This window comes from Dendrobium catenatum, unplaced genomic scaffold, assembly GCF_001605985.2.
Source record: "Dendrobium catenatum unplaced genomic scaffold, ASM160598v2 fragScaff_scaffold_621, whole genome shotgun sequence".
Taxonomy (NCBI): Eukaryota; Viridiplantae; Streptophyta; class Magnoliopsida; order Asparagales; family Orchidaceae; genus Dendrobium; species Dendrobium catenatum.
The window spans coordinates 32,738,945-32,765,145 of NW_021319083.1; the positions used below are offsets into that span (position 1 = coordinate 32,738,945).

Genomic DNA, 26,201 nt, shown 5'->3' on the forward strand with positions numbered 1-26,201 from the left:
CTAGGTCTATTACTACTAAAATTACACTTCATATATTTAATTTTAGATCTACTAAAGTGAAAACCTTTAGGCTCTAATCCTCCATAATTCAAGTTTACCTTCAAATCCCTCTCTAGTCTTGTGAACAAGAAGAATATCATCAATAAAAAGCATACACCAAGGTGCATCCTCTTACAAACATAACATAATATGTATATATATATATATATATATATATATATATTCGATTGTTTGACGATTGAAATAATGTTGCCTGAGAGCTCCTAAAGTGAAATAATGCCTCGATGCTGACACTTTTGCACTGCCACCATGCTTGCTAATATGGATCGATTACATAGTGAAAATTCATATCTTTTCCCTGATAGAACATGTCTTAATTTATAACTGCAACGTTGTGGCACTGTAAGTACTGGAGAACAACTGCACCTAAAGTGGAAAATTGGCACCATATTGTAAGAAATTATGGTTCTATGACATTTAAAACTAGAATCCAGTTCTACTAAGTAGACTTTCTGACTTCACGGTGATTCTAATGCCAGAGAATTGTTTGTGTCACCATCACAATGCTTATAAACATAGAACTTTTCATCACCATGTATGAAGTTGAGCACCCTGATGAAATTGATGGTAGCACTATGCCATTGTATTGTTAAATGCAGTGTGCTCAGAGCTCCATAGAATTACTGGAGAACAACTGCACCTAAAGTGGAAAATTGGCACCATATTGTAAGAAATTATGGTTCTATGACATTTAAAACTAGAATCCAGTTCTACTAAGTAGACTTTCTGACTTCACGGTGATTCTAATGCCGGGGAATTGTTTGTGTCACCATCACAATGCTTATAAACATAGAACTTTTCATCACCATGTAAGAAGTTGAGCACCCTGATGAAATTGATGGTAGCACTATGCCATTGTATTGTTAAATGCCAGTGTGCTCAGAGCTCCATAGAATTTTTACTAATTTTTTTAGTTTTACTTACACATAAATAACTAAAATAACATATTTTTTACTTTAAACCCTTTAAGTAATATGTATTTTACACTAATTTTGTAATAAACCTTTGGTGCTTGTTTTAACCCATACAATGCTTTCTTATGTTTATAAATATGAAGTGAAAATAAAGAATTTTCAAAGCATGTGGTTGTTGACCTCATTATTCGAGGTTAATTTCCCCGGATTCAATTCTAGCACCTAGGTATTTGTAACCTAATATAGATGTCGCCTTTAGGATTCCCTTAGGTGGACACCTAATGACATAGCACGGACTCGACCTTTTATTCAACCTAAATCAAAATCAATTCAATATAAATTTTATTAAACTCAAAACTGAACTCAAACCAAACTCCTCCTCCCATGACCTCATACGCATGAAGCCCTCACTTACGAAATCCTCAAGGAAGAAACGAACCCCCCAACCGCCCCTCTCAGTTTATACGCACAGAGAGAATCGTCTCTCTCCCAGTTCAGAAACTGCACGGCAATTCTCCTCCCTCTGCCGCAAGAAGTCCAGGTCTCCACGGCTCCAGCCCGCCGTTTTCCTCTGTTTCACATGATCCCAAGCCTAGCCACTGTCCGATCAAACCCAGGGAAACCAAAACAGAAGTCTTCGCCTCTCACTTGCTGAATTGATCTAACCACCGATTTACTATAGGTATATCTCCTCTATGTCTACTTTATCTTTATTTTCATCTTCTTCTTCCTTACTTTCGTTTAGGTAAAATTTTCATTAGAATGGCTATTTGGAGATTTTATTTGAACTCAAAATAAGTTTTTTTTTTTTTTTGAATTTGAGAAATTTCTTAATAGATGCATCTTACATTTTAAATCTAAAAATGATTAGAAATCTTCATTCATCTTATTGAGATAAAGTAAAATCACTAACAGTTTTGATTTTCTTTCTTGGAGGAACCAAAATGGGTATTATTTGTCTCTTGCTAATATTTTGAGATAATGAGTTAATGAGTAAGAATTCATTGTTTTCTTTCACTAAATTGAGATGCAGAAACTCCCCATTTGAATTTCTTTGTCAAGCTTAATAGTGAGATAAGCAAGGTATTTCAAAATACCTTATTGGTTGAATTTCAGTATCTTTCAAATTATTTTTGATGAAACTTGGAATTTGAAAGTATATATACATGGGCATTTAATGGGGCATGATGGGTAAGGATTTATATATATATATATATTGTGCTTTGTTTTAATTCATATGTATTTTCCTTCTTATGGTTTGGAAAGGTGAAAGGTTTATATTTTGAAGGGTGATTTGTGAATGTAAGTGTTAAGAGTAAAAATGTGAGATCTTTGAATGGTGAGGAATGTATGTTGAATAGTGAAATATATTAACTTTGAATAATGAAAAATATGATTTTGAAAAGTCTGTGTTGGAAAATATATGTGTCGAATAGTGGATTATATATATATGTTGAAGGGTTTTAGATGGCAAAGATAAAGAGTGGATTATGGTGTTTTGAAAGGAAAAGAGTGGTTTTGAAGAAATTGTAGAAATTTTAGGAAATGAGTGTTCATGCGAATATTAAAATGTTTGGGTGTGGAAGGAAAAGTGACTTGTGTGTTTTAGAAGGGATAATATAATGACTTACGTGTATAGAAGGAAAAATAAATTGTATGTTTGGAGGTGAGATATTTTGAAAATGTGTACTATAAAATATATAGATTTTAAAATATTGAGATTTGTAAAAGTTGAAAGGTAGAATTTATATGTTTGAAAGAGGGGATTGTATGAATTTTAGAAAATGAAAAAGTATTTTTTTTTAAAGGTGAAATGTATATGTTTTGAAGGGTGGTACTTGTGAAAGATGAAGTGAAAATTGTATAATTTGAGAAGTGAAATTTGTATGTTGAAATGTGAATTAAATATTGAAGTGTTTAAAAGTATTTTTGATAATGAAAAGTGTTGAATAGTTCTAAAAGTGCAATCAATCAACTGGTGTTCAAGCCCGAAGAAAGGTACGTCTTTTATTTTCAGTAAATTTCAATTATTTTATTATTATTTGTTAAAAGTGCTTCTAATCCCTATTTTCCCTATTTTCCTTGTTTTCTTTTCTTTATTTGCATGAACTGCGAGGAATGGTACGGGTCGAGGGAACAAAAGTACAAGGAGCTAAAGGCATCAGTCGTCTCTATCCAACCGGGTAGAGGTGCTACGGGCGGAACCACCGGGTTGTAGCCCCCGGTGATTGTGAGTATTCTAAACTTAGAAAACCTTTAAGGGCCCCTTGATGTGGTTTGTGCGAACCATTATCCTTTAGGTCCCTGTAGTAACTTCAATTTAATTAGGATTACTTTTTATTTTATTTTAGATCCTTAAACCCTTTTATATTATTTTATTAAATTCATAGAATTTAGTCTAATTATTTTAAGATTTATTTTTTTTAATATTTTTAATATTTCAAATAATTTAAATCACATTAAAATTTGACTATTTAATTAATTTATAATAGAGATTTAGCTTAAATAATTCTTCAAAAATCCAAAACCCTATTTTGAATTTTCTTTAAATTATTAAAGTATTTCAAAATCTTTTGGAAATTATTTTAAAACTATTTTTTAGATTTCCTTAAAAATTATTTTTGAATTATTCTAAATTTTCTAGAAGTTTTTAAAAATCAAGCTATTTTCAAATATAAAATTATTTTTAAAATTATATGTATATTTGTTTTGTGTGCTTTGAGTGAGCTTGGAACTTTAAACATTGTTTGAGCCTATATGAATAGAAATTATTGGGAAGGATTAGTGGATAGTTGTGTTCCAACTATTCATGAATCAAACTATTATTTATGTTAATTTTCTTTATTCATTGAATGTATGGGATGCACAAATGCACTTAGCTCTAGGCTCTCCTAGTTATAAGGACTTGGGTGTGATATTTGTGCATTTATATGTGTTTTGCATAAGGGTTTGTCAAACTTTGATTTAAGCCCAATCAACCTAGTGACATATATAAGGACAAAAACTAGAAAATAGGCTTAAAAGTATTTAAAAAATTTTAGGGACAAGGTCAAGTGCTCAATAGGTGTAGAAACTATAACAATCAAACATAGTGACATTACCCCTTTAGATTAGGAGTTTGCTAGTCTTGAAATCAATTAGGACCTAAATGTAAATAACCTAATAAGTGAACCCTTTTAATAAGCTTAGAACTTCATAATTTCATAATAAATTCAAATAAAATCCAAAAGTTATAAATGAATATTAAAATGCTCAAAATTAAACCATCAATCCAGAAATAACAAAAGATCTATGATTAGATCCCTAATTCAATATTAATTTAATTTTTAAGGAAAATAGACAATTGATTTAATTAATTAATAAAAAATATTCAAAAATCTCAAAAATTTCCTAAATTCTCGGAAACATCCCATTAGGCCTTTTCTCACCTGTGGAGATAATTCCAAGAGGTTTGGGGCAGATGAGATAATTCCAAGATGTTTGGGGCAGATTTCGATCAAAATATGAAATATCCCCTTTATTAAGGCAATTTTAAAAATTCTAAAAAATATTCAAACTTCAAAAAATCATAATTAATTTAAAAGAAATCCAACTCAATCAAACTCAAAGCCATTAAACTCTAATTAAAATCTAATATTTTCTAAAAATTTTAAACCTCCAAAATTAAGTCAAAGTCAAAAAGTCAACTTTGAAGTTAACCATAGTTCAAACTTGGCCAAAACTTCAAGAAATCATAACATTTTAAACAAAACTCAAAAGTAATCAAACTAACATTCAAACTACTCATCATAAGGTCTAATATGTATTAAAAATCTAAAACCTTCAAAATTTACTTTATTTTAAAAAGTCAACTTTTGAACCCTTAGTTTATTTAAATAAAATAATTCTAATAATGCTAATAATTAATTAAATTATTTAAATTCTAAAAAATTATAATTTTGTTAATAAAACCCTTAACCAAAATTATAATACATAACAAACACTCAAAAGATGAAGTTTTTAGGATAAACTACTATGGGTTGCAGGACTACGTATCCTGAGGAGGCCTGATTTCTCGAGCAGGGTGGCACAACACCAAGAACCAGTTGATAAAAAATATAAATTAACTTAAATTTGAAAATCAACCAGTAATCAGGTTAATTAAAATTTATTACCCCTTTAATCTTTAGTTGTTTGAGCTTACTCAATCAATCAATCCTTAAAATTTATCGTAAGCTAAACTCTAACATATTAATACTCACCTTTAGACATAAATCTTTTCATTAACCTTAAATAAATCCAAGTGTTAGAAAACTTTAACAAACTATCCAATTTAGGGCTTATCTTAATCACACGGCCTTTTACACACACTTTAGATGATTTGCTAGGACAAACAACTCTAGTCTAGGCTAGGCTGGTGTTTATTTTACTATTATTTATTGGGTTTTTCAAGATTTCATTATAAATTGTGATTGAAATTGCTTGATGTATTTGTTTACTTTTATTGCACTATGTTGATTGATGTGATGGGCGATGGTTTACTCTTATGTTAGGATTATTTTGTTTGCTCATTGAGTTTTTTGCAGTTGGTCGTACTCATATAGGGTAATGAAAGGAGACAAAAAATAATTATTATTATAAATATTATAGGTGCTTTAGCTTGCTAAGCCCCCATATAAATAAGAGCATGGCCAAGTGTGGTTGGATTGAGTACTTTAATTTCATTATATGTAATTGCTTAGGAAAGATTTATTATTTAAATGCTAAGGATAATCTTGTAGGAGAGTATAAAATTTTTATTTGTATATCAATATAATTCATTCAAAGTTAAGAGTTGTAAAAATTATTTGACTTTGGGATACTTAGACCCAAAATTGAATTCCAAAGAAGAAATGATAGTCTTTTTTTCCATTCGGAAGCTCAGTGTTAGATCTTTCTACTATCCAAAGTGGGAAGAATAACCTCTCCTTCAGGGGTAGAGTTTCTTTCCATTTTGGGTATCCAGATATGACAGATCCAAGGAGCTAAAGAGGAGAAGACCTAGGAGTTAAAGACAAATGAGTATCACACTCAAAGTCTACTTTCATCTGTCTTAGAATTAGAATTTGGGTTTGTGGTAAGTGATACTCTTCCACTTCTAATTTATATAATTCTGGGTTGTAATAAATGGGCCATTTGCCTATGGACATTAATATGAGGATTTAATTATATTTATTGATGCTTGATTTACTTAACTTACGTATAGAATCTTGCTTGCTTTTCCTAATTTTGGGGATTGTGTGCAATTTTTATTTTAGCTTGGACTCATTTGGAGGCTCATGAGGGTACGATAAAAATTGTTCAACCCAAAACTTAAATAAAATATTTAGCTAAAATAGAAAATCTAATGATATAAGAAGTAAGTACTGGACTGCCGGGAGTTCGCATAAGTATTTTTTATGCATTCTTCTTTCTTTTTGTTAGGCACCTCCCCGCCTGTGAGTTTTGGAAGACCACCTGTCCCATGAGGGTGCAAATCTATCAAGAAGAATCTATGCAATCTCTTGGATAAAACCTATTTTAAAGCCTTCTTAAAATTACTTCATTCCAATTTCAAGTATTTATCGAGTCGATCAGTATGCATTGCATTAGAAACCAATTTAAAATTGAGTTTAAAATTTTGACTGCATCTCTCTTTAGCATTTTCACACCACATAAGTCAAGGGACCAATTAAGATCAACTCTAGATGTCGGTCACAACTCTAAAAAATTTTAATAAAAATATCCCTACCATTCTTTCATAAAATGACCAGACTTATGGATTTTAAATCAACTAGCTGGTTAGCTGTCTCCTCAATCCAGGCCGGGATAAGTCAAGATTTTGCACTACATTAGTTAGGTTTGGGTCACCATTGTTCGATGCCCAATTTTGATTTAGGATCCGGGATAGATTCTGAATTATAAGACTCCAACCTTCGAGAATAAAATCCCAAATTTCTGATAAGTTATCCAACTCAAAGTAAAGATTTTCTCGATCCAAAATTTAAAACCTAACAATTAGATTAAGTTGGGATACTTTTGAATTATTTCAGAATCTATAAGTGTCTTCTATCTTTCCTCTATTGACTCTAGGAATAAGTGTTATAATTTAATCCAATCCCAATTGGAATTCAAGTCTTATTTCATTGACATCACTCCTCAAAAATTTCATAAATAAAATTTCTACAGTTAATTTAATCTAGAGTTTTCATAAAAAATTTAACCTCTTTACGATATAATTAACTACGAGGGCTTACGCTCGTAGAAACTTTAGAACCTACGTCAATTTTTTAAAACTCAATTAAAATTTCTTTTGAGAAATCAAAGTTATAATGATTATTATCGTCATATTCGAATGATTGCTAACAAATGATATTTTTTTTTGGAGAGATATATCATGTGTTAACATAAATTAGAATATGAAATTAATAGTCACTTCCCTTAATTATTGTGATCAGATATTTTGTTGAACCTTATTTTGACCCTCCGGGGTCATATATAGTTTGGCCTTATATCAGGCTAAGACATTGAAGAGTAAACCATCAATTTCAGGTTGATCCCGTTAGGAGATTTTATTTCCACTTTTCAAGGTGATACATTATTCCTAATGGCCTGTTTGACTTCAGAATTAAAATTTAAATTTAATTCCCAATTTTTCAAAGAAATTTAATTTAGATTTGTTTTGCACCTTGTAAGACAAATCCACTTTTCAACACAACAGGTAGATGGGTTAAGATGTGACTTGCTGAGTTAAAATGTGCATATGTTTTCTTTGTTAAAAAATTAATGAAAGACCACTAAAAATATGCAAATATATGTGCTGAATCAAGTAATAAAGTGGTAGAGTAGTGTCCATCCATTGAAAAAGTATTTTTCTTAATTATAATTAAATTATTACAATTTAATTAAATACACAATTTATCCTAGTAAAAGAAAAAAAATGATATTTTAGAGTTCATATCACTAAAAGGAAAACTTGCAAGTTGATTTTGATACTTATGAAAATAAGTATTTTAGATTAATGAATAAAAATAACATTGTTTTTCTAATGAGTCTCTTTAATTTTTAGATGTAGATCAGAGCATATGCATCCCTCAATCTCTATCAAACTTGTAGGGGTAAGAAGGTTTATGTCCTTCCTACAATTTTACTATCTCTATAGCACCTAGATTATTCAAATATGCTATGTCTAGGCATGCCAACATTTCATTTTAATTCTACTAATTTTTCTAGCATTCCTCTATTGAGTCAATACATCATATTAGATAATAACTATACACATAGCCATTATATGATTAAATGAAGAATGAAAGATATTAAAATCATCAACTTATCATTCAAAGTATAAGAGTCTACCTTAGTACTTGCTATGCATTTTTACATTATTAGTCCAAAATTATTAGTAGAATTCAGGTTGGATGGTAGAAGTGGAGGAATGCATCAGGCTTGTTGTGCAGTACAAAAGTCCCCCTCAAACTTAAGGGAAAATTCTATAAGATGGTGGTGAGACCTACAATGCTTTATGTAGCCGAATGTTAGTCTTTAAAAGAGAAGCATAATACTAAGTTAATTGTTGCAGAGATGAGGACGCTTAGGTGGATGAGTGGCTTTACCCTTAGAGATAAGAAACGAAATAAGCATATATGAGATAAGGTTGGAGTAGCTCCAATGGAAAATAAGATTAGAGAGAGTCACCTTAGATGGTTTTGTCACATGAAACGGAAGCCTTCCGATAACCTGGTTAGGAAAGTTGAGGTATTAGATTTGACTTAAGTTAAGAAAGATAGAGGTAGACCTAAAAAAACTTGGTTAGAAAATATTAGAAATGATCTTTCTTTATTAGATTTAAATGAGAATTTGAATTTTAACATGACACAATGGTGAAAAATGATTCATGTAGCCGACCCCACGTAGTAGAACAAAGGCTTGATGTTGTTGTTGTGGCCCAAAATTAGAGAATTAGTCAGACATGAAAGATTTAACAAACAAACTCATTTTTATTTCATTCATTAAAAGAAGGGAAACAAGAGAAGTATTAAGAAAATTGTCACTCAAAAGAATCAATTGATCTTCTATACACTCCTTTCTCTAACAATAGAATTCCTTACACAAATAGGTTAAGATATCCACAATGAAGAATATTGTACTTCCCTAGCCTCCCATGGATTTTAATCTAAGGGAGTACTAAATAAATAAATTTAAAATTATAGAATTTTACTTAAATGAAAGAACTTCGTAAATAATAGATTTGAAAAATAATTTATGGTAAGTATAGGGACGGGTTCAAGCACCGCAGGGCTCAACAAGGTGGTAGCGCGGTGGTATAAAATGAACTAGCACATTGGTGATTTAATGTTGGCTCTGTTGCGAGGCTGACTAACCTAGCAAATGATGGAAATAGTGCATATTTAGGCTGAGTCATGTGGCTCATCGTGTTCGCAACTACTCCGTCGTGGCGTTCCAAAATTTGAGAGCTACAATGTTGGAATGTGATTCTTGGTGCTAAGTCTTGCAAGGCTAGGCACTCTGACACTCATTTTCTTGAGGCTCCAGCACTACGATTCTGAATTTGGGATCAACGATGTTGTATTATGCTACAATGTTAACCTTGGTGTCATTGTGGTTCTATAAATAGAGAATTCAACACTTTCATATCTTTATTTGGTGCCAATGTGCTATGAAATAGTACGCTACAACGCTTCTGAAGTTTGCATTACAACATTGTCCAACACTTATAGATTTTTGTCTTCTCATGAATATTTTCTTAATGAAAACTACTAAAATAATATATTTTCACTAAATTTAAACATTATAAATAATATACAATTTACAATTAACATAGGGAAATGTGAAGTTTGTCAACAAATTAAATATTAAATAGAAAGTGTCACCCAATCATTGACTTCATCCTTTTATAGTCAGTCAAGAGGCATCACATGTCTTCGATTAGCATTTAGCAATATACATGTATTTTTTGTGTAAAACATATTTCTATTTTTATCTGTGTAACTTTTTCTGTAGCTCTCAAAATTCTATAAATAAGATATGACAATGAATAGTTTGAGAGGATTTTTGGGATCCATTGACCTTTTAAACATTGAGTTTATTCTTGAGTGAGATATTGAAGATCTTGCTAGACTATTTTTCTTTATTCTTTGGTTTCTATTCTCCATGCTCGCTAAGAAGTTCTCAATTCATAAATCAAGATTCTACACTATTCTTACCACTGAGGGAAGTTTGAGAAAAGATTATTATGAAGTATCTTTCACATACTCTTAATATGCCTGATAAAAATATCAATAAAAAGGCTAAAATAAATTATATTGGAAATACAAAATGATTCGAGCTACTCAGGATGAATGAAGTTGTCTAAGATACAGATAGGTTACTCATTTTGCAATATATCACATGGTATTGTTTCTTCTACTCTATAAACAAAATTATTTATCAAACAATTTTTAAAAATAAATATGGTTACAAGTTTTTTACATAAAACAAAAATCATTAAAAAATATATTTTAAAGTAATGGCAATCATTTGCTCAGGCAATGCACAGCTTACCATCCAGAGATCAATCAAGTGTATCCACGTTATCCAGTATCGAGCAATACTGAGCTCAGTACCTAGCTCGATACCGAGTAGTACTGAGTCGCGGTACCGGGTAGTGGTGCTGCGGTGCATTTTCATTGGCTTTGGACGACGTTCAGTGTCCACACATAATAATTTCACCTGACATAATGCGCTTACATGGTGAGGAACCTTATCGCTGCTACATGGTAGCAATGTGGAAGAATTAATGTAGAAATTTTAAATTAATACTTTTTTGGGAGAATTTTTAACTTAATATTACTGCATCATTATAGTTCAACTACTTATTTTAAATTAATATAACTTTTTTTTCCATATATTAATTTCAAATTAAGGTAATTATCTATATATTAATTTAACAGATAACATTATTACTAAATTAATTTAAATTTAATTATTTACTTAAGTTTGTCCCTGACTAAGTTATGGGTAAATTTAATTTAATTTAATTATCCATAACTTGATTTTTATTTGATATAATTATCTATAAACTTAGGTAACAAATATAATAAATTTAATTTAAGAATTTTAAAGAAACGACTTGCCTAATCGTTCGAGTGAGAAACGACTAGCCTAGTAGTTTAATGCAAAAATGATTGAGTGGCACCCCATAGCACCATGCGCCACATCCTCACCTCCTTAGCCCGGGCTACGACAACAGGAACTAATAAAAATTTTCCCACACCGGGGCCGCCCCCCCCCCCCCCCCCCCCCCCCTCGGGTCGTGAAAATAGGGCCGCACTACGTGCCTAGATTTCTATACGCTTCCCTGACATCACCCGCTTGACTCACCCGACTGGCCTGTGGTGCGCTGGCTGACACTCCCAACCAGTCATTCGAATTGTGAATGATTGGCCTGGTTATTCAAACCATGAACGACTAACGACTACATGTCACGTGAAAATTCATTCGTCCACGTTGCCTCCACATAGCCGCGCAAATGTTCCTCTCCATGTAGCAGTTCCATGTCAGAGACATTTTTTATCTTCTTTTTAATTGCTTTTTAAAAATAAAATTTTAGTATGAAATTTTTTTGTATTAAAAAAATATTTTAAGAAACTGTAAAAAAATAGTCCCATGTGAAGCCTAAATCAGATTCAATGGATTATTTGTTTTTTTTTTTTTTTTTTTTGTATGTATAAAGTTGATTTTTTTTATACCTTCCAATCCAACAATTTAGTGATGTGGCTATTGTAAGGGTTATGGCTACTTGTTTGTAAGAGGTTATTTTGATCGCAAAATATTTTAAAGATCTTATTGTCACTAGTTGGTGGGTTAAAGTAATTTTGTCCCGCCTTGGAGTTTAAGAGGGAGAATATGGTCCCTCTATTACTCATTAAGAAGAGAGATTTCATCACCTTCCTATCATTAAAGAGAGAGTAATGGAACTCTTGAGTGAAGGATTTGAGGCATGGACCTAGATTTTGATGCCCAATAATGATATATTGGTTTTTGACTCTTTTACTCTTTTCATCTTTCACACCATGATATGATAAGACTATTATGATATCAATCGCACATATGTTATTTTAATTTTACTTGCTCTTATCACTTCATGATATGATAAGACTATTATGATATCAATCTCGCATGTGTTAGAAGATTGGTTGAATGATGGATTTATTTTTTCTTGATTTTATAAGTAGATAATGTAATAATTAGTTGAGAAAAGTAAAGAAAATAATCAATTATTTGTACTTGTCCCTCATATCATATTTGATTTTTCAATTTCTTGTTGCTTTTCTAAAAAAAAAAAATCTACTTGATACTTCTATTTAAATTAAATTAAAAAATATTTTTAAGTTTCTATTTTATTATTTTGTTTTTAAATCACACACCTATTCACATATTTCTTTGTTATGTCGTATATTTCTATTGATATCAGAGTGAGATTCTTATTGATAGGTTTTATCATCTAAAATGGATCTACATAGTACATTCACTCAATAGAAGCACAATGTAAAGGTATTTAAGTATCTATTCACCATTGCTTGAAAATATTCCCTTTGCTTTTTAAAAAGTTCGCATGGCAAAATTCATATAACCTATTAATTTTTGCATATGGAAATTAGTTCAAATAGGATATGCACTTCATGAATTTGAAAATTAATAAGCAGATAAATATATCTTTTAAGGAATGAGAACAATTGGAGAGAGAGCTGGCACATCTGAATTCTAATTGTCTAAACATTTTTTTTTTCTTGTACTTTAAAATCTATTATCTAAATATATGTCTCTATATGTATTTACAGAAAAGAAATATGAGATAAATTATGCATTACATAACATGCTATCCCATATTAATATTCTTATGTATGATTGTGAACTATTTTATATGCATTCTAATGAAGTAATTATTGATATGTGTACTAGATTTATATAAATTGTTACATTATTATACGTTCTTGGTAATAAATATTTTAATACAAAAAGGTAAATAAAATTTTTGGGTGTCTATTAGTCTTGGGATGCAAAGATCATAACTATCTCTCAATCTAATTGTCTATATATTCTATTAACCTTTTTAATTGGCTCTCTTATAGCTCATGAACAAAAATTTAGCCTAAGAGCAATTGACACATTGAAAGTAATAAGAAAAAGTAGATTGCCTTGAATGTGAATGAATTTAGCAATAGCATGATGGATAGTTTTGGTAATGATGATGTGATTTTATTGATAAGAAAATTCAATTATTTCCTTAAAAATATAAAGAATAATAAATCAATGATAGAAAGAATGGTTATGAGGAGTATAAATCAAGCTCAAAGTTTAACACTATAACATTTTTTGGAAAAATGAAAATCAAGGCATACTAAGTGAGGGTATTTGAACTTAAAAAGCTCGGCTCAGAAGGAGAAATCAAATGAAAAATGCTATTTTAAAAATTCCAAAAGTAAGACCAAGCTATCTAGATCAATTCTAAGGTATTGTTTGGGATGACTTTTTTACTGCTTCTTAAAGAAGCTTTTTAGTACAAAAATTAAATATTTTGTACTGGAAAGTTATTTTAGGAACCAGTAAGAAAGCTGTCCCAGACGAAGCTTAAGATATAATCATTTACTTGTATACCTAAGGAGGAAGTTAATACCTTTTGTTTGGTGGCTCAAGATGGATTAGGAGATTCTGAATTAGAATAGCTATATAATCTTCCTTTTGATGAATTACTTTCACTACCTACAAAATTGCATACAAGTTTACGATTTCCTAGAAGAATCATTCTTCTTTGAAAAAGAACTTTACATGTTTTGAAAAAAAAAAAACATAGCATATTTCTAGATGAGTTAGAATAGGCTAAAAATGACTTAGACGATAAGAGATCATTGTGCATAGAATTTGTAAATGAAAATAATTTGATATAAAAAATTATAATTTCATGTTAGGATAAGGTCACACACTACTACTAATCAAGATCATAGAGATGAATTAGAAATATTAATACCTTCCAGTAGTATTACACCTCACATACATACATCATATAGATATGCATCACATATTGCATTTACTTATGGTTAGAAGAAGTTTAGAACATTCATGAATTCCTTTCCAACCAGCATATGTTATTCATATTGTTCACATAAACATATATATTATATGTGCACTTATATAAGACATATGAGCACTTATAGGACTATATATTATAGCATCATTGCATCTTTATTAACTACCATGTAGAGTTTAGAGTATTGGTTATCCATATATTATGAGTAAAGTTCTTTATGTATATAAGTAATTCCTTCTAGAAGTCTAGAAATTTTGTAATTTGATTTAAAAAAATTTGGATATTTGAACTCTATAATTAATATTGATCATGGAGGGCAGTTTAAGAATTTTTATAAAGAGTTAGGGATTACACTTTTTTTTTTTGCACCTAGAACACCATAACAAAATTGCATAATATATAAAAAATAATAATTTTTCTAATCCCCAAATGTGCAAAGATTATGAGAATCAATGTTAGAAAATTGGAAGGACTTTTCTTGAGAGAAACCTTGGAGATTTGATTTTTAAACCCTAAGAGAGAGTTTTTTTTTTAATGAATGTACATTTTTTTTTTACTCTTTTACTTTTTTGCAACATTATTTTTATTTTATTTGATATTGAATTTTTGCAATATGCTGAAGAATGTTTTTATATCAATCTCATATGTTTTAGAAGAGGGTTTGAATGGTAGATTTATTTTTTCATGATTGTTGAAGCAAATTTATGATAACAAATTGAGATAAGAAAACGAAAATCAATCATTGGAACTCATTTTAGATCAATTTTGACTGTATATATATTGTATTTTAATTTACCTATGCTAAGTAGTAAATAACCTCATCCACAATTCTTTCCTTTCTCAATCATCATAAAAAATATCAAGCTCAAGATCTAAGTTTTAGAGACTTCGTAGATTTTCCTTATTTTAAAATAGACTACATAGATTCTAATTTACCTCTATTAAATAGTACATATCCTAAAAAGTTTATTCCGTGAAAATCCTAAATTTCAGGAACGAGAGTCATGGGCGTTTAAAAAAAAAAATGAGCGTCATATAAAATAGTTGGGTCGGGTCGTCGGGTCATGCATTCTTAAAATAATTCACATGGCTACAAAAAAATACATGTCAATAAAGGATTGGAGTCTAGACGAAGTTACTTCTGGACTTTGCATGTAATAACTTCTTATAGTGTCATGCTTTTTGATGTTTGTGATTTCCTCAACTGATTGGAAGAAATGAATTTCTAAGATTATATAGACTTGGACACCGGCTCATCCCATCCTAGTCAAACTTGAGAAGATTTCCATCACTACAAGGTCTCGAATATCTAACAAAGCCAGAAGTATATGTCCAACCTTTTTGACTACCATATTCTTCTAGTCTGTAACTAGTCATCCAGTTTCACAGCTTTACTCTCCCAGTTCAACATCAAACACCTAGAAATTTATCTGGTCATCCATCTCTACACTCCCCATTCTGATAATCTTATGTGCTAAGAGAACTAAGTTTGTTTTAATATAAATATGAAGTATATGGCATTTTTTTTAATATATGTTAAAAATTTTAGAATACTGTGCAGAATTTGTATTGATTATGACGAACGCGTTGAGGTAGTATATACAGTTCCTAATGTATCTAGCTACCATTTGTCAGTTATTGATGAGCTCGTGGTTTTAGTTTGAAGTTGTAAAACTTAATCCCTTGAATGGCCAGAAAGATTAGGCTTTCTCATTGTTGTAAATTTTATAATATATTCAATATTTTTTAAACTCAACATTAGATATTATAGTAGTTAAACTTATCCAATTAATATGTAACAATTTATTATGGATTTCAAATAATTTTTATTATGAATTTCCTTACATTGAAATTGTAATTTAGAGATATAGAATTTTTTTCATGATAAGTAATTGCATACCTTTTTAAATTCAATCTAAAATTTTTTACCAAAATATATTATTATTTTTCCAGAAATATAATTTTTTATAAAGTAATTTAAAAGATTTTTTTTTTTTCAGATTAATTTTAATTATGATAGTATATTCTTAAAAAAATTATTAGTATTATGATATTTAAAAGTAAAATAATATTTGTTGAAATTAATTAAAAGTTTAATTTAATATTATTAGTTTATTATATACATTTTAAAAAGTTTTGGTAGTTAAATAATTTTCAGACATCTCAATATAAAAGTATTAAGGTACTTTAGTTAGAATAGGAGATTGAAAGTTATACTATCAAAGTAAAATATTATGATTTTTGTGTAACGATTTTAAAAAGTAACTTTTTATGAACTGAGAGTTGTAGCCATCTCAAATACGCCTTGAGTTGATTTCAGCAATACATTTCAAATTGCGATTAAAGAAAGCATGTTTTGTTTCTTCTGTGATGTCATTTGATCGAAAAATTATTCGGTGTGGACTCCACGCGTAGCTCTACGTCCAGACTCTAATAAAATGTAATCACTTATGGCTCGACAATCCCGCGTGGCTCCATGATTGACCTAGACCAAACGCGAAAAGTTACTTTTTATTAAGGCGTTTCAATTTTTCAAAATCGATCGAGACGTTTTAGTTTTTCAAAATCGACGGGGGCATTTTAGTATCTCTTGTTAAAGGCACTTTTCATCTTCGTCCGAAGCTCCTTCAGTTTGCTCTAGATTTTTGTTGCAGAAACACTAGTCATGACTAAGCTCAATTTTTTATTACGAGGACAAGAAGTTCCTTTTCACGAGATATGTTAGTTTTTTTTTCTACGAGATATGTTAGTTTTATTCATTCTGCAAATGTCAAGTTAGGGTTTTTCTATACTCTGTACCAGTGTGTACCGGTGTGCACCTATGGGTACTAGTGTGTACCTGTGTGTACAGGTGGGTACCGGTGTGTATCAATTATGTGTACCTTTTGATGAAGGTTATCATTTTGGTGAGAGTGTGCCCAAAGAACTTTGCCGAGCTAGTATGCCAAAAATTTTATTTAATAAAAAAATATTGGTTAATTGATGAAATAAAATAAAATTTCATTTAAAACTTTTTCAAATAAAAATAAAACAAGTTTAAAATGCATTTTTATAAAATATACTATTATATGTAAAAAATTGAAATAATTTTAAAAATGAAAATACATAATTCATCTATTTTATACTTAAATTAAATATATACAAATATTTCTTTTTAATTTTGAATTAACTTTGAATAAAAATTTAAATTACGTTATGCATAACGGTAACTTAGTTTTTGGACGCTATTGTGTCTTCATTCATCCGGATTTTAATTCGAATCTTTTCTAATTTATTTTTCAGTCCGTTAACCCTTCCGCACTCTCTATAAATAAAGCCCTAATCTAATTTTCTAGTTTATTTCCTTTTCCTTCCTCTGGACTCCCTTCTCTACTTTCTATTAACTCAACTTGCTCAAGAGATCGTCTCGTGGCCTCGGAAGACTCTTCCCGTTCAGGCGAACGGCTCCCGATGCTGAAGAAGGTAAATCTCTCTCTCTCTCTCTCTCTCTCTCTCTCTCTCTCTCTCTCTCTCTCTCTCTCTCTTTCTCAATCTCATGATTCTCATTTACATTATTCATCTTATAGTAACCGGAAGGGTTAGAGAGCTTTAGGGGTTGTTTGGATGCTGGATTTATGCCGATTTTGAGTAGGATTTATGCCAAATCCTGCCAAACGGGATTTGATCGCCTGCTAAATCTCCTCACGGCGGAATAACTCCTACGGCTCCTTCTCTGGACCGTAAATCCAGGATTTATTGAATCCTGAAATTTTAGCGGATTTACGGGATTTGGCCGAAGAAGTGCGCGAAAGGACGAAAGATAGTTACCTTCACAGCGAGCGATCACCCGTAGTTGCTTCCGATTAAAATGTCGTGACTTCCGATCCGACAGAAAGGGAACGTGGTCGAAGGAGCAAAGTCAACAACGAAGGAGCCGAAGAAGCGACTCGCAAAACTCTACCTCTCGCGAAGCAAAGAAGTCGACCAGCAACGACGAAATTTAGAAGATGAAAAGCAAAGAAATCGAACAACAACGATAAAATGGCCATACCCCACTCCGTCCCTCTCTGATCGGAAATCCCAGTTCGTCTCTCTCGTTTGCATGACCTAGGAAGACCGGTTGAACACTCAAGGGAATGGAAGTCGTGCCTCGCTTCTTCACTCGAATCCTAAGAATTCTTCCCCTACATCCAATAATGCCTTTACCCTAGCCGCCAGTTTTGCTGTAGGTAGTTTGTCTTCGTTCTTTCTCTTATTCCCTTCCATTAATTTCCTTCTTCTTTCCTTTGTGAACAAACAAGTTAGGGATTTATCTCCCTCAATGTTCAAATCTAATGGCTGTTTTAAATTTTAACTCAAATTGCCTGTCTCTTGCATGTTGATAGAGAGGATAATGAGATTTGTTAAAGGAATGTTGATGAGATTTTCATTCTTACTTTGAGAATCAAGAGCTGTTTATTTTCTCTTTTCTTTAAAAAAAAATCTTAAAACAACTTGCTTATTTTGTTGAGATGTGTATAGTTAGAGGATTTTAAGTGTCAGTTGTGAATCTTCCGATATATCATTCTGATTATTCATTCTAAAACTTTAAAAGAATATCCGTCGTTAATTGTATCTTCAACCAAATGTCACAATTCTTGTTTATCTTCTTCTTTGTATCAACACATATCTGCATGAAATGCAAATACCCGCCACAAAAAATTATCATAATGTGGATTAGACTTGTCTCACTTATGGAGGAAAATAAGTTATGCACATTTTTCGGAAAGATTTTGATGGCTGTCATGAGGAATCGCTGAGAACTTCATATAGAACAATGTTGGCGCGAGCCGAAACCAAAATCAAGGACTGGAATTGTAGGAAGCAGCTTCTCTCCTACACAGACATTTTGCTCCTCTGAATGCCTTAACATCCATGAGGAGAAACTTTGATTAGAATATATTGATCTTAGTCTCCATGTACTAATTAGATAAACAAAATTTCAGTAGATTAGATAGTGATAGATTCTTGAAAGAGTACAAATTTCTATTTTTAATACTTACACCGACAACTTGATGGTTCAAGTCATTATTCTCAGATTCTGTATTCATTGTAATTGGCTAAACCGACAATAGCTGAGCTCTTCAAACCTTTGAATTAAGTTTAATTAAGGAAATATTCAGTACAAAGGGCCTTCCAACCTACAATAAATCAAATACAGTAGGATGTTATCAAAGAAAAGCTCTTCTAGGTCATTGATGCTTATAATTTCGAGCTTTGAGTAGCTGTAAGTTTTCATTTGATATTTTTTTTTTTTTTTTTTCATTTGGATTATTCAATGCTTGTAAATGAATTTAGTTCTCTTTTAAAAAGTTTGATATTCTATTGCTTGGAATGCAAGAATTGGCTCTATTCAATGCAAGAATTTTACAAAGTTCAACACTTTGATAATTGAGATATTATTTTCTTTCTATGCATTTTTTTTATTTCACTGTGCTTTTTTTTTATTATTTATTCATAATTCTTGTTTGCACTTTGGGTACCTAATATCCTATGGTGCAACTTCCCCTATGCATTGACTCCAACGCACGATTTGGTTCTGCACTTCTTCTCATTGATCCCTGCTATTTTTCGAAATTCCTCTTGCCCTACATATCATTCAAGGTAAATTAATTATTATAAACAATTTATCATTTGTTAAATCATATAATTGGTTAACATTGATTTATAAACACCATTTGCACGAATTCTTGGTTAATTTGTATTACTTACATTCTAAGGTATCTCACATTCTTATTTATAGTGATTGTGTAAATTTATTAAACTTTAAGAGCATGAGTTAAATTGTTTTACTAATTTTATCATTCACATTGCATGCTATCAGGCATTTTTAATTTAAATTGATTAACTATTGATTTATGAACACCATTAATTTTTAATACTTGCTTATTTTATGTTACCTATTTCTTTTATTTTTTTATATTACTTGCACCCATCTCATATAAGATTTTTTGTGATGCTTTTTTTATTTAGTCCAAACCATTCTATATTAAACTATGACTGTCCTCCCTTAGAATTAGTCAAGATTATTCTTCATATAAGCAAGTGTCATGTAAGATGAATTCAATTGTGGGATTAACACAATTATTTGTTGCTTTGTTTAAGTGTATGTGTGTTAGCTTTATGGTTTTCTTTATCCTTTTAGTTATTTGAGTCTTCAATGCTCTGTGAAGTTCCTTCGTGAGAGTCTTATTTATGTTTTATTATGGTTCTCTGTTGAGGTTTCAAGAACCATTAGTTTTCTTCTCTTTATACTCATCCATCCCTTTTGCTCTTAGCCATCTCTATTTGCCAAGTTTTTGATTAACCACTACATCATAACTCAACCTCAATTAACATCCTCAAAACACCACATAACAACACTACTATTAAATATATACAAATATTAAAATTTAGATTGTGAATCTTCCGATATATCATCCTGAGTGTTCGTTAAAAAACTTTAACAAAATATCCATTATTATTCATAAAATTAATAAGATCAATGTTTTGCTCGCCGGATACATCCAACATCTCAATGTGCAGTTTAGTTTTTTGGCTTGATAAGCATTTATTTTCTTATTGGAAGTTTTTTTAGTTCGATTTATTTTAATTCAATTAAGCATCTACACATACATTATAATTCTCAAATGTGTGATTACTTTATTATAACTCAGCTTCCAATCAATAGATTAAGGGTTCGTTTGGGATACCTTTCTTTGACATAATTTTTTATTAAGGTAATATTTCTTATAGGTAATATAGAAATTTATCAGAGAAGTTAGGTTTTTAATTTGGAGAACAATCTTTATTAATGTTAACACCCACATGGCCATAAATATTCAATATCAAATATTTTTTTAATCAAGAGATCATATTATTAGAGGCTTAATTTTTTTATGGGTAGGACCATTTTGATTTTTAACTAGAGACGATGGAGACGAAGGATTCATGTAGCCGACCCCACATAGTGGGAGAAAAGGCTTGATGTTGTTGTTAGACATTTAGGGGCATAACACAATTTCATTATCTAAAAAGGATAACTACAATAGTAGAACCTATGAAACCGGAAAATTTTTTTTATACAACATTACATGCTGAGAAATGTAGTGGAGAAAATCTAAACAATTTAAACATATTCCAAAGTAACAAACATAACTTAGAAAGTACAAAAGAAAACCCATAACCAGGTGTAGTATATGAAATAGTTGATCATCATTGCACTGCAATAATTCTACAAATCAATTTCCAAACCATTATAAAAAAATTTGAAAATGATATGAGAAAATTCAAGGAAAAAAAATGCAAGTACAAAATTTTATGCATCTTCTTCACGACCGACCCTTGCCATCATTTTTTTTTACCGACCCTTGTCATCATGCAGGTATAAAGTTATTTTTTTGGTTTGCTATACATTAATTTTTTTTTTGTATTTCTTATAACTCTTGTTGAATTGCTACCAAACTGTTCAATATTTACATATATATTGGTATCTAATTCTGTATGTTAGTTTCTTCAATTTCGTTTAGATACCAAAAAAACATGTATATTTTGGTTTAATTGCTTTATTGATTTAGGATATTATTTATTGGCATTTTGTGCATTGCGGAGCCAACCAACTGAAATAGAGAGAGTAGCAGTGATAACTTTTTTTTTTTAAATGCAACTAATGTTATCCTTCCTAGCATGTCATCTTTTAGCAACAAATCACTTTCAACTTATTAATACCATATGATAATCTAAGTCCACCTTGGGTTGGGATATGCATGGTGTTGATGAACTATTAGTAAGCCAAACTTTAATGTTTTTAACCATCATCCCATATATTCCAGTTTGCAATCCAACTACTATTATACCACCTCTCCTGCTATGACTAACTTTAAGGTTTTTCATAATCCCAACTAGGCATTGTTTAACTTTTTTATTTTCTTTTAAGCATTATTTTCTTACGAGTCATTTTCAAGTGCTTCTAAGTGGCAACTTGATTTGTATGCTGCACCACTTATATCATCATACTTCTTCTCTAATCACTGTGAGATGTTTGATCAAAACATACTTTTGCTTACAAATGAATATTAAATAAGATCATCCGAGATATTGATATTTTGTAAATCATCAGGTTTTGAAAGGTTTCTAAAGAATTCAAGCTAAAATGATGGCATCATATAAATCATCAGGTTTTGATGCCCTTCTTAGAGAGCAGGTTGTGAAAGGTTTCTTCAAGGGTTGGGCACCGACTCTACTTGGTTATAGTCGTAAACGTGCATTTAAGTGTTCTTTTTATGAGTTCTTTAAGAAATACTACTCTAACATTGTTGGACCTAAGTATGTTGTGAAGTATAACACTTTGATTTATCTTGATTGATTTTGCTTAATTTATTGCTGATATTGCTATTTGTTTGATGGATGCTACGAAGGTTTTGCATTCAAACTCAGCAAGGCTTTGCAAGAGGGTTAAGTGATGGGTTATCTAAGATTGTCAAATCCAAAGGAATCTCAGGTACATCTTCAAAGATATGAAATTCAAGCTAAAATGTGATCCAGTGCATTGATGAAACTTAAATACTTTTTTAATTTATATTGCTTTAACTAGATCTTATTCAGAAGGTCTTTCAAATGCTACTATATTACTTACTATATAATGATTATTTTGTTGCATGATCCTTAGAAGTTAATTTTTCTTAAATAATTGATCCAGTGCATGATTATTTTGAAGCACTATAATAAGCTTATTTCAACTCACATGTTGTGATGTATAAATCATTGAATCTATTGAGAATATCTTATATGAATTAATTTTTATTCGTAAAATCTCATGCACAATTATTCAGTATTTAATCTTTGTATAGGACTTCTGCCCAGGTTCTAATTCAAGTTATTCCCAGCACTCATTTCGAAAAGACAAGGCTCTTTCTTTCTTGTTATAATTTTGATCCAAAATCCTTCAGATTTATTTCTAGGTAAGGTCTTTTCACTTTTAATTTTGTAATATTCAGATTCATTTCTAGGAATGCTATTCAAAATAATTTTAAAGCTGTAACTGTCCATGTGTCAATTGGTCTTTAAGCATTGAATTTCCAAATTAGTAAAAATTGAAGCTCTTTCTTCAATGTTCTTGTTACTATAAGAGTTATACAGTAGGATTAAAATTTTCCTCTCTGTTTCATCGCAGTAAATTGTTTGGACATTATTTTAAATTATCTGATTAATTTATACTTCACACTTCATTTTGCTATTTGAAGATAACTTTATTTTCTACAAACAGCTCCTTATAATATACTTCGTTGTATGTTTTATGTTGTAATAACATTTTAATGCACTTCTAATGTTAAATTAAATTTCTACAAACTGTTTGTGCTTACAATTTAGAGATGGCACCCTTTTTAAATTTGATTATTATGATTTTGTTGCAAACTCATTATTGGGTTTACAATAAATAATAGATTCTAGATTGTCGACAGTTTAGAAATTGAGTACGGGATAGAAAGAGACAGTAAACTTAACTGAAGAGAGGCTTGCAACATTTCATTTCCTCATATTTAATTCCTTAAAAAATATACTATTTATAGAAACAAGACTTAAGGACTCATATACTATCTATTAACTCTTAACACTCATGATTTGGCTATAAATTACAATTACTTTCGGAGATATGTTAATATAATCCCAATTTCATTTAAGTTATTGAACCTAATGGATTTATTTTGCAAAAAATTATGCAACAATCAAATTTCTTTAAACTGACTGGTTGACGGGTTAATGGAACATAGTAGTTAATGGAACATAGTCATGCTCTTTGAGATTTGGGTTGTCGTATAAATGAAGGTTATTAACAGATAGTTTTATTAATATATAAATTTTGGGTGTTAATTCAGTAACTGTACATGTGAACGAGATCCAACTTTTCTAACTGGGCTTTGTTGATTTTGCTTGATGTATTGGAGCAGTGGTTTAAGTTTTAACTGAAATAAGAGAACTTTCTAGCTTTATGAAATACATTTCTAAATATTAAAATTACCTTGTTAGATTGGTTTGGACCTTGTGAAATTTGAATTTGATATGCTGAAATTTATTTAATCATTTCTTTTATTTTGATAGTAAAAGAAAGCTAGTTAGTTAATAGGTTAAACTAAGATGCTCACGTCACCTACAAAAATCTGAGATTTCTAAGTGTTCTTGTGTTTAGCTGATTGTAAAATTAATGTCAATATAAAAATTTCTTTTCATTAGTATACTTTAAATATATACTTTGCATGGATATAATGTGTAGAAGTATTTTATAAATAAATCTATGGCATGACAGTGAATAATTATATGTTTTTTTTTTCTTATTTTATTTCTAGTTTACTTATGTAATATATTAGAGTTGTTTTGTTTTTATTTTTCTCTCATATATAACATAAGTAGCATTATGTTTCTTGTCATAAATTTTTTATTTGCCCTAGGCATGTAAAAAAATTGACCCGATCCGTCAATATGATGTGAAAAATATGAATTCGGGTTAATTTTGGATTTCATGATCATTGAGGATTGTGCTTTTATTCATCATAGAAGGGTTCTATCATAACTTGGAAAATATTTCAATCAATAACTGAACATAATGAATTTGATCAATAGCTTCATGTGTTTTTTCATGTTGCTTACTTTTTTGGTAATGATCTGAATTAGAATAAGGTAGCTAGGATAGATTAAAACTTTCTTTGATTAAGATTACTTAGTTACGTTCCTATTTTAATACTATACATGTTATTCATGTGCAGAGATGAGGGTTTTATGATGCTAGCTTTTACATATCATATTATCTCGTGTTCTTTATAATGTTGTCAATAATTTTTTATTTCATGTAGAAAATGTATGGTGGAAAGAATATTGGTGGTTTTTTAGAGCTCTTTCTTTCTGTATAAATGACTTATTCTTGGAGAACATAATTAAATTTTGTGATTAAATATACCACCCTGATTGAAATTTTGAGGCTATTGTTTCTTGATTTTTTTGGAGGCATTTTAAACAGTTTACACATTTCTTATAGAGCATTTCTGTGTCTTTGATCACAAAAGTTTTTTTTCTTTTCCCGAATTAATTGACTGAAAATGTTGGCTGTTGATGTTTTATCATGAAATAAAGCTTGTAAATCATGCACTATAAATTATTTGACTATTTTTTCTTTTTCTTTTTTATTTTTTATTTTTAATTTTTTATAGATATCCGATGAAGATCCAAATCCTTAATATCTGATCCAGTTGAATTCTGATCTAAGTTTTTAATTCTCAAAATTGCCAAATATTTTCATAAAAAATCGGTATGATATTTGCTATTGGGAATCATTTTGCATGCGATTAAGATTTTTGGTCTCTTTTGTCTCTTGCTTAACTCTCAGTGTTTAGAACTTTTATAAATGCATAATATGAAAAAAAAAATCCGAATATTGAGACGCAAATCATTTCACACGTATTTTAGAGCCAATAATATTTTAATGCTTATACTTACAAATACTTTAAAAAGAGATAATTTTGTGAATGCAGGGGAATATTAACGTGCCAGGCTTTGCTAGGCCTTTTAACTGTAGCTATGATGGCTGTTCCATTGTCTTCTCGGTTGGAATTTCAAGATTTTTCATGAAGCTGCTTCTTTCTGAGTCTAACTTTGGCATTCAGTATTTTTTCTTAATCAATTTTTTATAAAATAGACAAATATATATAAATAGAGTTAGGGGTGTAAGCGAGTGAAAACAACTCATGAACCACCTAGGACTTGCAATTAGAACTTAGCATTAATGTACTATTACTCTCAATCATAAGCTTATTGTAAATATAATGCTTGGATTTAACATTATTTAAATTGTTTAGGAGTGAGAATTTATTCAACAATTTAATACGATAAACTTTGTAATTTGAAAACATATATAAGTATAAGGATTAATCAATAAAATAATATTGAAAATTTTTTCTCTCCAACATTTAATAATTTTCTCTGGTAGTCAAAACATTTGATCACTAAAATTAACGATGATATTAATTAAATTATAAAACTACATAGAGGATTTGTTTTGGTTTCTCTATTATAAATGCTAACTTTCTAGGAAATGATTATAATTGATTTATGATGAAAAAATGGTTACAAAAATTGACGAAAATATTCCAATGCTT

At 30.1% G+C, this 26,201-nt stretch overlaps 1 long non-coding RNA gene across 3 annotated transcripts; it reads left to right on the top strand.

The window, feature by feature from the left end:
• The first annotated feature begins 17,412 nt into the window (after window positions 1-17,412).
• LOC110096073 lies at window positions 17,413-25,019 on the top strand. 3 transcript variants are annotated; one of them, XR_003700779.1, is made up of 4 exons: window positions 17,413-17,520; window positions 22,473-22,555; window positions 22,918-23,015; window positions 24,816-25,019. It is a non-coding gene; the product is annotated as an uncharacterized LOC110096073 (long non-coding RNA). The 3 variants fall into 3 exon arrangements; XR_003700780.1 differs by lacking the exon at window positions 24,816-25,019 and adding an exon at window positions 22,175-22,280 and having other exon boundaries at window positions 17,416-17,520; window positions 22,918-23,964; XR_002303051.2 differs by lacking the exon at window positions 24,816-25,019 and having other exon boundaries at window positions 22,918-23,964.
• Window positions 25,020-26,201: the final 1,182 nt, after the last annotated feature.